General features: G+C 30.9%; 1 long non-coding RNA gene across 3 annotated transcripts; it reads left to right on the forward strand.

Moving 5' to 3' along the window:
* Nucleotides 1-996: 996 nt before the first annotated feature.
* On the forward strand, nucleotides 997-3,459 carry LOC107901880 (uncharacterized). 3 transcript variants are annotated; one of them, XR_001685481.2, is made up of 4 exons: nucleotides 997-1,301; nucleotides 2,027-2,088; nucleotides 3,052-3,111; nucleotides 3,237-3,459. It is a non-coding gene; the product is annotated as an uncharacterized lncRNA (long non-coding RNA). The 3 variants fall into 3 exon arrangements; XR_001685482.2 differs by having other exon boundaries at nucleotides 3,240-3,459; XR_001685480.2 differs by having other exon boundaries at nucleotides 3,052-3,459.
* The last annotated feature ends 10,138 nt before the right edge of the window (nucleotides 3,460-13,597 follow it).

Raw genomic sequence — 13,597 nt, forward strand, 5'->3', positions numbered from 1 at the left:
TAAGGTTTAGGGGTTATGGGTTTATGGGTTAGGGGTTAGACGTTATGGGTTAAAAGTTAGGGATTTAGGGTTTAAAGATTCAGGGGTCAGGTTAAGGTTTTGGGTTTAGATTAATTATTTATATATTAAATAATTTCTTATATAATCGTAAAAGAGATAGTATTAATTTTAAAATGTTGAATTAATTATCATTATAGTTTAGGGCTTATGGTTTGGAGTATATGATTTAGGGTTTAAGGTTTAAAAGATGCTATTTAAAGGTTTATGGATTATGAGTTTAGGGATTATGAGTTTAAGGTTTAGGGTTTATGATTTATGGTTTAAGGGTTGGGGTTCAAGATTTAAGGGTTAGGGGTTTAGGGTTTAGTTTAATTAGTGTTTTTAATTTATATATTAAATAATTTCTTATATAATTGTAAAAGAGATCATATAAATTTTAATATATTAAAATTATGATTATAGTTTAAATTATTTAAGAGATAATAGATAAACTTTATATATATTAAATGGTTTAGAATTTAAGATTTACTTGAGATTTGTTAAATGATGAAATTTAAACCATTTGATATATTTAAATATTAGACTTAAAAAAAACATTGATAAATAAATAAATAAAAAGTAACAGATTGATATGGATAGGTAACTATCTATTTTGGATAGGACCAAATTATAACAAATATACGATATTTATAAAAATCCAATTTGTTTTCTTATTAAAATATACGATATTTATTTTGAAAGTACTTAGTTTTTTTTATAAAAATCTAATTTATAAAAAATAGTAATAATAAATGTTTTATAAAATCACTTAACTAATAATTTTTAGCAGATAAAATAAAGGATTTTTAGCATAACATAACGACGTCATTTTGTTCAAAATGAAATGATTTTTGTGGCATTTTTATGAAAAACACCGCAAAAGGTAAGCAATAGACGCCGCAAATACTTTAAAAAAAATTGCACCATATTATCCCCAAATTTTCAAAATCCCTAATTTTCCCCCCCTCAAACCCCTAACATTACAAAACGCCGTCCTTTTCATTTATTATCATTTTTCATTATTTTAGTTCTCATTTCTTACAAGTGCATAGTTTCAGTTATCATTTCTAGACTCAATGTGATTAACTAATTTCATATTGCTTTATCTTTCCTTACTTGAGATTGGTAGTGGTATATGTGGCTTTTCTCATTCTTCACCTCAAAGATCCTTTTTTCCTGTTTCTCTCCTTTTCCCATTGTTCTTCTTCTTCACCCAGGTTCTGTTTCTTTTTCTTTGATCTAACAACTCAAAACCCACCAAGGTAATTTCAACTTTACTTCCTTTTTAGTCTTTTGGCTTTTGATTTTCACTTGTCAACTTTGTTCTTTTGGGTCACTCCTTTTTTGGTTGTTTATGGTTTTTGGGTTTTGTTAGTTGGTGGATCTCTTATTGTTTCCATCATTTTTTTGGTCAGATCTCTGACATGAATGTGTTCACTAAACTTCTTGTTTATTGTTTTAAAAGGAATTTGTAGATTGACTGCGTATTTTGGTCGGTTTACTTGTCGGATCTCAGAGTGTATTAGTGTCCTGCTTTTCATTTGGGAAACCATAGATCTGAGTCTGACTTCTCTCTGTGTTTCATCAGTATTTGTCTTGGGTTTGTTTTACTTTGAAATAAATCTCAGTTAATTAATGTATTGCTGCTGACATAAATATTTGCTAATTCCGATGTTTAATAAAAAAATACCATGATCTTACAAAGAAATTGGATTTTTTTAATGTTGTAAGATATCAGAAATGGTGAAGATCTGTTGCATCGGTGCTGGTTATGTCGGTGGGCCAACAATGGCTGTCATTTTATTGAAGTGCCCTGAAATTGAAGTGGTTGTTGTGGGTTTATATTAATGTTTGGCAAGTTGAATAGATAATAGGCTACATCTTACTCAAAATGTATATTTGCTTGCCTTAAGTTCATGCATGAGAATTTTGTTGGCCTCTTTTGTGATGTTTTACTCTTTAATTTATTATAAACATTCACATGCAGGTTGTAGGGTTAAAGGTCGAGTTGTGCAGGTTGCTGGAAGAGAAAAGATCAGCTATTCTCAGGTTAATAATTTATATTATGTCTATTACTTTTGGTTCTTCGATTGTCAGTTCTCTATAGACCGTAGAGGAAATATAATTTATTTTCTTGGTTACAGGTTGCTCTTCACCTCTGTTATGTCATAATGTTTTATAAATTGGATATAAGTAACTATTTAATCTTTGCATTTTAAGTAGGAACTTCCCTGTTATTTATTTTAGAATTGTTTTTTTTAATGTTCATGTTAATAAGCATATGGACTAAGTTTGTAATCTATAATGGGTTTAAGTCATGGTTTTCATTTGGAGCTTTGTGATTAAAACACTATTATTACTTGAATGGAAATGCATTTGCATTTGTGTATCCTGCAATGCTTTTTAATTGAACTTTGGGGTTGGAATTGTTATTAGGAAGTAATTGATGTTTTTATGTTGATGTTAATGAATACAATAGACTAAGTTGAATTTTTTATAGGTTCAAGTCATTGGTTTTCATTTGAACTTTGTGATTACAACACAACAATTTACTTGAATGGAAATGCACTTGTGTTTTCATATCCTACAAAGCTTCCTTAGTCAACTTTGGAGTTGAAATTGTTATTAGGATGTAATTGATGATTTTTTATGATGTTAATGAACATAATAATAGACCAAGTTTGGGACCTTTTTATTTGGTTTAAGTTATTGATATTCATTGAGAATTTGTGCATTGTGATTAGATAATTAATTGAATGAAATGCACTTGTTTGTACCCCGCAATGCGTTTTAATACAAGCCTTGGATTGGAATTGATATTAGGATTCAAGAATGGAGATGTTTCCCCAATTAATCTTGCTTTAGTATGATGCTATAAGATAGAAAAAAGTAAATGCAATCATCGAGTTGTTACACTTAGCACTTGTTGTGGTTCTATGATACTCGGACTTGTGTATATGTATTGGATACGGGTATGTTCATGTATTTCTTGTGATATAGTTCTTGCAACAGCTTACGGACATGAGCTTCCTCGCTATGGACTTGAAGTTGGCCTTACAAATTATGCAGCAGGTGGGATTTACTTTTCTAGATGTTAAGATGATCTTTTTCTTCTGTTTGAGGATATTATCTTATTAAATGACATTTTGAACACAACTTATTGTGTTGGACTCCTTTTGGCACGCCGAACACTGAAGCAGCTGGAGATGGATGCTGAATACGAGGGCAATGTTGGGGTATGCATTTGCCCTGGTTTTTGAGGTGTGGAGATGGACTCCTATTTTTTCATGCTTCTTGTAATATATAAACACCCATGTTTCATTGTCTAATTGGAGTTTATAGAAGCAATAAACCCATGTAGTAAACAGTGAATATCTTAAACATATTTTAGTCTAATTTCAAAGGGTTTTTTAATTTCCATTTTAGTCTATAAATTTTCAAGTTTATTACTGCACATTTTGAACTTGTGCATTTTTTTTGCAATCAATTCATTGCACTATTTGAACTTGTAATTTTTTTATTTAAATATTAACATGATTTTTCAATATTTTGACTAAAAAATATTAATTTATTATATGATTAAATACTATCTTTTGGACTAGAAGTATATATTCAATACTAATTAATTTTTAATATTAATAATGTTTGATTTTTAAAAGCTAGTGGCGTTTTTTGTTAACGTCGCTAAAGGACATGATCTTTAGCGACGTTTGAGATAAAAGCGCCACTAAAGGTAATGATCTTTAGCGGCATTTGTGGGCAAAGCGCCGCCAAAGATCATGTTATTTTAGCGGCGTTTGTAATAAAAGCGCTGCTAAAGATCATGTTCTTTAGCAGCGTTTGTGATAAAAGCGCCGTTAAAGGTCATGTTCTTTAGCGGCGTTTGTGATAAAAGCGCCGTTAATGATCATGTTCTATAGCGGCATTTTCCACATAAACGTCGCAAAATTTAGCGGCGATGTTTATAGCAGCATTTTTTGCGGCGCTTGTGAAAGCGCTGCAAATAGTTTTAGCGGCGCAGAAAAACACCGCTATAGGCCTAAAAAAATGCCGGTAAAAGTTTGTTTTGCTGTAGTGTTGATTATGTGTTGTTAGGGACCTAATCGTAAGGGATGAAAAATTTGAGGGTTAATAATGAAAAATGATAGAATGAGGTCTCTACACTATATTTATTATGTCGAATTTAATTTCAATTGAGTAAATCGTGACATACGAGTGTTTCAAACATAGGAATTGGAGGGAACAATTTGAAATAAATGCATTCCTACTTATATTGTTGTGACTTATGTTCAAATTGCATGACTAATTGAATTTTCCATAACTAAATTCAATTTACGTAGCTAAAGGCAAAGGAGGGTCTTCATGAGACAAAGAAAAAGCAAAAATTGTAGACGAATAGCCTTTTTTCTCAATTTGTGCTTTTATAATTCGATTTCATTATATATATACATCGTATGTGACCGAAAGGTACATATATTTTCTTATTATATGATATGATTGAGGTAAGATAAGTGAACATGTGAATATGTGACTACTTGAGATATTAATCAAATATGTATTTGTTTTCTATGTGCTATTTGATAACTATTTTAATGGAAACATATGTTGTGATAATTAATAATGGAAAAATGCCTTATTAACATTGTTGGATAGAGTTACGAGTATAGTTGGCATGCTATAGGGTCCATTTTGATAGGTGAGAGTTTCGACTCTATGAGTATATATATTGTGATAGTTCTCTAATACCTTGGGGGTTGAGAACATATCACTAGCTTAAATATTTCGGGGGTACGAGTGTATTCTGGTGTAGTTGGTGGGATTTGTGCATTTATGTTCGATTGGCACTTCGACACTTTGGTGTGTATACTGGTGTGTTAGTGGATTGATCCAAGTATACATCCTTGAGTTCGATTCTGTTAATAGGGATTAAAAATATGAGATTATATGCTAAGTAAATGTGTTGTTGAAATATGATTATAATGATAATAGGAAATATGATTTTTATTTGATTAAACAAATTTTGATACCCTGGGGTGCATCTTAACTTCAATATTTGTTAACAAGTATTACGTTGATATGAATATAGATATGTGATGTATGGTTGTGGAATACCTAAGTGTAGCACTCTATACCCGACCCGAATTACTGGATCCAGATATCGAATGTTACAAAATTTAAACACTTAGCAAAAAATTTACAACAAGCGTAGAACCATTCTAAAACAAACTTCTTATTTCTTTAATTACTATTCTTTAAACAAGAGGTTAATAAAAAAGAAAGTTTAATAATTATATCATATTTTCAAAAGCAATATATGGCGTTACAACTTAAAACTTTGTTAAAGACGAACTTTTTCATGGCGTAGAGCCCTAAGCGTCATATTATTATGGTGCCCTCTATATGCATGGTATCGCAACATGAACTGCCGCTTGATGCATTCTTGGTTGGGTCCCTTCTGGCATATCAACTTTTACCTCAGAACCTGCATCACAATCAAACACTTATAAGTTCAAATGAATTTAGTGAATTTTAACCAATTTACCTTTGAACATTTGTTGTTGAATTCCTCAACTCGAATTACTTTTCAGTCTTTGGCAGACACTTTCCTAAACTTTAGATGTATACCTATACGCAAAACTCTACACTTGATCCCCATATAATCATTTCACCCATTAGGCGAATTTTAAAATTTACCCCTCAACGCGGGTCTTATTTCTTACTCTTTAGAAAGGTAGAAGATGGATACATTTCTCAGAGTGATATTCATGCAGAAGTTACGTTCGATGGATTCTTATACAAACAGATGTTGAATTCTTTTCTTAGAATACTATACACAATTATTTTTCTTGGTAGATTCTTATATAGACAAACATTGGGTAATCATCTCAGAACGATTTACAAATAGATCCTATCTCTGATGAACTCATACACAAATTCTACGGTTGTGTGAATACTGGTCAGCTCATATGCTTAAATCAATCCAGGGAACAACCAATTCTAATGGATGCAAGATTTTAAGCCATTTAATGGAATCCTAAAACACTATATTTCATAAAGAGAGATACCCATGTTTGGTGGATTATATAGAAACTAGTTAACCTCTATACCTAGAGTGAAAATACTCCTGTTTGGCTGACACTTACACTACACATAACCTCGAGCACATCGAATTTTCTATTCTGGAGAAACCATAGCAGATTCATATATCGGATATATGTAGAGAAAACCCTTTCAGAAATTTTTTCAAACCCATATTTAGATCTTGCCACGAAAATGGGCTAACAAATACTCGCCACTTAGGCGATGCAAAACTTACCTCATAGACATTACAAAATATGAAACAAGGCATTCCGAAATACACCCCAAAGGCATTATTGAATACACCACAAAAGCATTAGAACTCATTGTGCAAAATTTTCATAGAATGCACCATAGCCATGGTCTTTTCACATATCTGCCATAATGGCCTTTGTGTTTACTATCCCGATGGACTCAACAAATTACCACTGTGGGGTTATTCCGGAATATTAGACCGTGATCTACCAATCCAGTTTGCAAAATAGTTGCCCTACCGAAGGGATCACATCCATAATTACATATATCACGTCATATCCTGACATTCTGCCGAACCCCCATTTCTTCAACTTTCTCAACTACCCATCATACATATAACATAAGTACACATTCATGCAAACTTCAGTCATGCCCATAACATAATCATATTTCCATGCATGTTTACCACACATTAACATAATCATGTAGCATATTATGCGCTTCATGTACAAACATACAATTGTTTCCTAGAAAACACTTGCACTCATGCATACCACGCACCATACAATTATGCGCTTCATGTACTTCATGAAGCTCACACACATGTACCATTACGGGAACATCAATCATATGAAGATTCTTTTTAGAATGAAATGTAGGGGTCGAGGATAGGGACTCACTTGAGACTCACTTTTACTTCAACTTAGAGTTTCTATTTCGATGATCCTACCCGAACCACTAGCAACAACTGCTTAAAAGATTATAGAACTTCCATTAAAATCCCATTTACAAATAGTTTACCAGCATATCAATTTCAGACAACCCTCATGTAGGCCTTCTATTCACAGCTTATTGTTTTATGTCTTTTAACATCCTTACTCTTTCAAAATCATAACATGTAAAGCTATCAAACTTACTAGGAGGTTGAAACATCCACTGATTAACCCAAAAAACCTTAGCTTCCAGATTAATGAAAAAGAAGAGAATATTTAGGTTTAAGAAGAAAAACCAAAGTGTAGAACAAAAGGAAGAAAAACCATTAGAATATTCCTTCTTGCCATATATATATACTCATTTCCTCTTTGTGGATCTTAACAAGTGTCGAATTCATACAAAAATTGTCCCTTAAATCCCCTACAAAAAATGGGAAAATATAAAAGAGAATCTGGTGCATATGTTGTTTGACCAGTCAGTCTATTCTATTTACTCCCAACCATTAGAATATTCCTTCTTGCCATATATATATTCATTTCCTCTTAGTGGATCTTAACAAGTGTCGAATTCATACAAAAATTGTCCCTTAAATCCCCTACAAAAAATGAGAAAAATATAACAGAGAATCTGGTGCATATGTTGTTTGACCAGTCAGTATATTTTATTTACTCCCAACCAATCACGTTACAGAACCCACACTGCACAATGTTCGAGCAAATCGGGCATATCATACTTTTGGCGGTAACTCTCATAAGGCATGCTCTTAAAGACGATTTAATCCCTCATATATTTCCCATATACTTGGTAAGAACGTCATGTTCAATCCAAAACTTTGTGGTATACTCTTCGATCAGCATACTCTTTCTTCAATTGAGAATCACCCCGAGACCAAATCCTTGGATACTTCACGGGCGAACACATTATGAGCTAAGATTTTCACTTGCCAAAATTCTAAAAAATGGCGGACTATACTACAATAGTGCGCCAAAATAGGTAACATTCATATCTACTCGCCTTTTATTCAGATCCGTCAAATTTGGGGTGTGACACTAAGGGTTTAATGATTTATATGAATACTTTGTTATAAGTATATTGATGATGAAATAATTCATGATCATAAATGTACTTATGTACTTAGCTTGTTTGTTTGATTACTATTATGTTTTTAAGTGATTTTGAATTATGTTAGCACCATTGAGCATACATTACTCAACATACGATTATTTTTGTTTCCGTGTATAAACTTGAGCGAATGTTAAAGTAGATCAAAAGTCCACAAGCATTGAACCTAGCAGCTCAGCTTAGAAGTCAAGTTATGCATATTTTGTATTTATATATTTGGTTAAATGGCATCTACTTAGGTTGGTTTTGCAACTTAATGTCTATTTTGATGTTTTGGCATATTTTGGTAGTTTGACCTATAATATTTTGGGAGATGAATTTCAACTCTTGATTAGTAGATAATTATGCATGACTATGTGTTTGATTATGCAATTTTCCTTGTTGGATAGTGATACATTGAATGCTATGATTGGGTGGTGTTTGAATGTGTTTTTATTTGTTAATTTGATGTGTTAATTAACAATTCTACCTCTGTAGAGATTTCTTCCAAGAATGAATTTACTAAACAATTTCCCAATCCAATTAATGATTTAAGATTTATCTACTCAACTCATAAAGGATAATAGTAGTCTCACTGTTGTACAATTGTTTACACTCATTCTCTTTAAACATCCTCAATCCCAAATGAATAATCTCACTAGTGAATATCTAAGATAACAATGAAGATCTATCCAGTAAAATGTTCCCTAAGATGAACAAATAAAGCTTTCAAAACTTGGTTCTAAGCTATAAAGATTGACAAACTATAAGAAGTAAATACAACATTTAAACCATGGATGTATCTCTTTATCAAATTTTGTTTTAAATTTGAGAAATCCTAAGATAATAGGCTGATAATCCACATTTTAAGAACCTTCCTTAGTAGATCTGGTTGCCTCTTATAATTACCCAAAAGAGTTCCACCAAAATTGAACTATTATAAGTCCCCCAAAGTCTCATTTAGTAAATGGACTCTAACATAATTTATCTAGTTCCTATTTACATGAAATTTATGTATTTGTTGCTTATTTCAAAATAAAAATAATAGACATAATGTTACAAATCAAAACTACTGGTTTACCATAATGTACATTGACTATCATATTTTTTGTTGGAACTCATATCGAAACACTATGTTTAGACAAAAATTGTGTTTCTGTCAGTTTTTTTTGAAATTAGGTTGCAATATTGAGTTCAAACAATTAATATCCAAACAATCCTCCCTTTGGCGTTTTGACAAAACCCGAGAACAAATGAATCACACAATTTTCATATATTAAAAAGCTAAATTAAGGGAATTAGATCAGTCATTACTATAATCCTCTACCAGAAACATCTTTGATCATCAATTAAACAACTCCCCATATCAATTTGCATTTTCAATCATTAAGCATAGTGATATATAAGAATAAATTATTAAAGTAGAAATAAGGAGTATACAGATAATCATCAAGCATCCATTTAACTTACCACAAGCTATATTATTTCCAAAGATAAGGAAAATAAAGAAAAAGTTAAAGGTTTTTAACTAGTCAACAAAATTGACACCAACATGATTAAGACTTGTTGATGCACACTTGTTTTCATTCGTTGCCAATTTGTTCTCCCCTTTTGGGGAAAAGATGCCAAAGAACTCCCCTTCACGAAGTAGACTTCTCCAAGTCATAAAGTAGCTAGCAGCATTCATCTTCTTCTAACTAACCTTTAAATGTTAGCATTAGGAGAGTCAGATTTAGCCTTTGAATTATCAATTACCTTAGCTTTTTTAGTTGCTGCCAAGGGCTAAATAGGGGATGTTGAATCTATTGTTATTTCAACAGGAGCATCTTCTAATAGGTTCTCAACAACAATACTATCTTTAGTATGCTTACCATAGAGCTATTAGGATTTGTGCCCTTAGTTTATTTTTTTGTCATAATTACTTATAATGTTTAAAACTATTTTGGATTACAAAAGTTTCCACTTGAATTAATTTCAGTAATCTTTGTATATATATATTGCCCTCAAATGATTTTTTCAAGAAAAGCAAAATGATTAAACAAATATTGGCTTATTTATTATTGAAGGTTTAACTAATATTAAGTTTCATAACAAAGAATGTTTGTAATGGAGAAGACATCTTACATTAGTAACTAATATAAATATTTCCATGGGGTTATGAATGAGGTAATGAATCATGTTAAGACTATTATGTTGTCTATAAGTCCAAATAGGGAGATAACTTGTCTTGGCTATTGAAGTTGGATTGACTCCTAAGATAGAGACATAGATGTAGTTGTCTAAACTGACAATATATTAGAGTGAACCCAAGATGAATTAATCCTAGATTCATTTATGAATTACTTCACTTCTGACATTCATAGTGTGACTTACCTAAATTTGAAGTAAGTGAATAACAATGTTTGCATGACTTAAATAATTTGATGTATTGAAAATTTATGCGTCTCAAAGTAGTAAGCTGAAAGTTGGTATGTTGGGTGTATAACTTATGCATGACATAGTTTTACTTACAATAGTGGAATCATAGCTCATTAAATAGTAAATTGTTTTCTTTCACTGACATTGTATGGTTTATGAAAATAGAACATGGACATGTGTCATTTAATTAGGATTAATGATTTAATCATTACTAGGTTGAGCAATGATCGGTTTCATTATAGTAGATAAAAGTAACCAAACTAGATGAACAAATTTAACCTCAAAGGATCACAAAAACTCTATAGGAGAAACACACCTATGACAAGGTCATTGAGTTGAAACTTATTGATATAGGTAGCTTTTGCAATGATATATAACGAGGAATTCATGGTAATTGATAAATGAAGACTTGAAATTTAGTTACAAGTTATTTTAGGTCTAATTATACATGTTCAATCAATTTATTTGCTATCTTATTGCAATTCTATATGGTTTGCATGTGAAAACATTGAACAAATGGATAAATCGATATTTGATAAATAAGTTGCATGAATTACTATCTTTAGTAATTGCATTTTCTCGCAAAGACAATAGATGACTTAGGGTTAAATTAATTTATTTGTATTATTATTAGGATGAAATAAATAATCGAGTCCAAAGTGAAAATTAAACTAATTAGTTTTCATAGTTAAATTTTATTCAGAATAAAAAAATCGATTATTAAATAAGTTTGCACATAAATTCTAATAAAATAAAGTCGTCATGATTTTAATGAAATTATAGCTAAGTTACGTAAATTAATTAATTAATTATAATTAATTTGAAGGTTTTATTTAATTAATGACTACTGAACTTGTTTTTTTTTATCTGATACAAGAGAAAGTAGCCCAATAGGTTAGGCCAAGTAGCTTGCCACTTGAGTAAGGGGTGATAAGCCCTATATGGTCAGACATTTTTGAAAAATAAAAAATGATTTTTAAAAAAAACCTCAAAGCTTTCTAGGTTTTACATCTTAGTGTAAATAAAAATATTGTTTTTTAAATACCTTTTTATTAGAACAATAGAAATTAAATATTTATCTTATTTTTGTTAGGTTCTTGAACTTGACTTGCATGAAATGGAATTTTTAATTAATATTTTAGATTTAAAGAAAAGACAAATCAGAGTTTTTACTCTTTCTTTTTTTTTTGACAATCTTGATGAAAGAAAAGAAAAAAAAACAAATCCTTGTCATATAAGAGGCTATTGAGCCTTGGTTGACGAGAAATCATGCAAGATATTATGGTTATTTTTTTCAGTTGGGAAAGTTGAAAAAATATAGAAGAGTAGAAAAGGGAAAGAAAATGAAAATGAAATAAAAAACAGAGAGCAGGTCAATGACACTAGAAGAGCTATTAGCATAAGTTTTACACAAGTTTCATATATTGTTATTTTGCCAGAAACTAGTGGGAATTTATTTTTTAAGAATAAATTTTATTTTTTGAGAATTACAATTTCTAATGGTTTCTATTGAGAGAATTGTTTTCCTACTGAAAGTAATTAGATAATTTCTTATTTTATATTTGGTTCGTGTTGCTCGAGCCCACACTCGACACAATTTGGGGTACGAGGATAGTGGAGAAGGTCGTTTGATTGAAAGTCGAGAATATTTTGGATCTGTCTTGCGCAAAACACAGGTACTTTTTAGTAGAATATTTATTATTATAAATATTACAAATCAACTCAATTTCAAAGTTTTAAATTTTCGTTGTGACTGAAAAATGTTTTTCTAAACTAAATTTCCAACAAAGACAACTAGTTAGCTAACAATAACATCTAGAAGATAGGCACAAAAGAAACTATTGAAAAATATAGAAAGTGAAAAGGAATGCCCACTCCTATAATAACTGCAATGGTCTAGGTAGTTTCCATATTTGAAAAAGTTTCTATAAAATTTTCAAAGTTTATTGGTTGTGTTGATTATGTGGATTGTATCTAGCCCGTCAATGAGATCATATTACTTGGGGAATTATATTTAGTTCTCTTCTTAATAGATTTTTTATTAAGGTTATAACCATTAAAGAGGTTAAGGATTTTAAAAGATTGGCTATTGATGAACTTATTGGTTCATTGCAGACCTTTGAGATGAATTTTGATGAAGTTAAAAGCAAGAGAGTAAAAGGAAATAGAAATATTGCTCTTCAAGTAAAGGAGGAAGTGTTATATAACACCCCAAATCTGGCCTAGACGCTATGACCGGATCTTGAAGGTCACATAAATTCCTTGAAACCATGTACATATGTTTAGTAAAACATGTCTTAATCTTGTGTCATTAGTTTAGTAAAGACTCGCCTTGATTTATTATCTATAAGGCTTATTGGTTATCTTGCGTGTCCTCCAAAACGTTTGTAAGAAAAAAAAAGTCGATTAGTAAATCTCTTTATCTATTTATTTGTTTAAAGTCAAATGCTCATTTAAAAATTTTACAGCGAAAAACCATATTTTGTTAATTTCAAAACAAACATCAAATTTATTTTTCAGAAAAACAAATAGTTTGTTTAAGATAGCTTTTGAATATTAAAAAAAAACAAAAGAAAGTCAAAAAATACCAACACAGTCTAAAAGCCCGTAAAACATAAGTAAAACCTCATTTAACTAACATAAGCATGAGACCAAACCGAGCTCCTAATCGTCGCCCAATCCTAAGTCTGGGGGTTACCTGAAAAGATTAATAAATTGAGTGAACTAGAAAGCCCAGTGTGTGACTTGGCCCACATATATAACAGATAACAAAATTTAATCACAAATTTCAATAGAACAGAACATATGCAGAAGCATGGCATACATCGTGATGCAAAATGTCATACAAAATCAGATCCTACCCCCATTCGCTACACACCAACTCTGTTCCACCCAATACACCAGTTAGAGTATTTAATACCCATCTAACCCAACACACCATAATCATGGTCTTTAGCCACTATAAATTTTGTAGCCAAACTATTAGATTTATTATGGAAAACCGTTAGAATAATAATAGAAAATTTGTGGGTATACTGCCAGAATTTGCAAA

The sequence above is a fragment of the Gossypium hirsutum genome, chromosome D06, assembly GCF_007990345.1.
Source record: "Gossypium hirsutum isolate 1008001.06 chromosome D06, Gossypium_hirsutum_v2.1, whole genome shotgun sequence".
In the NCBI taxonomy this organism is placed as follows: domain Eukaryota; kingdom Viridiplantae; phylum Streptophyta; class Magnoliopsida; order Malvales; family Malvaceae; genus Gossypium; species Gossypium hirsutum.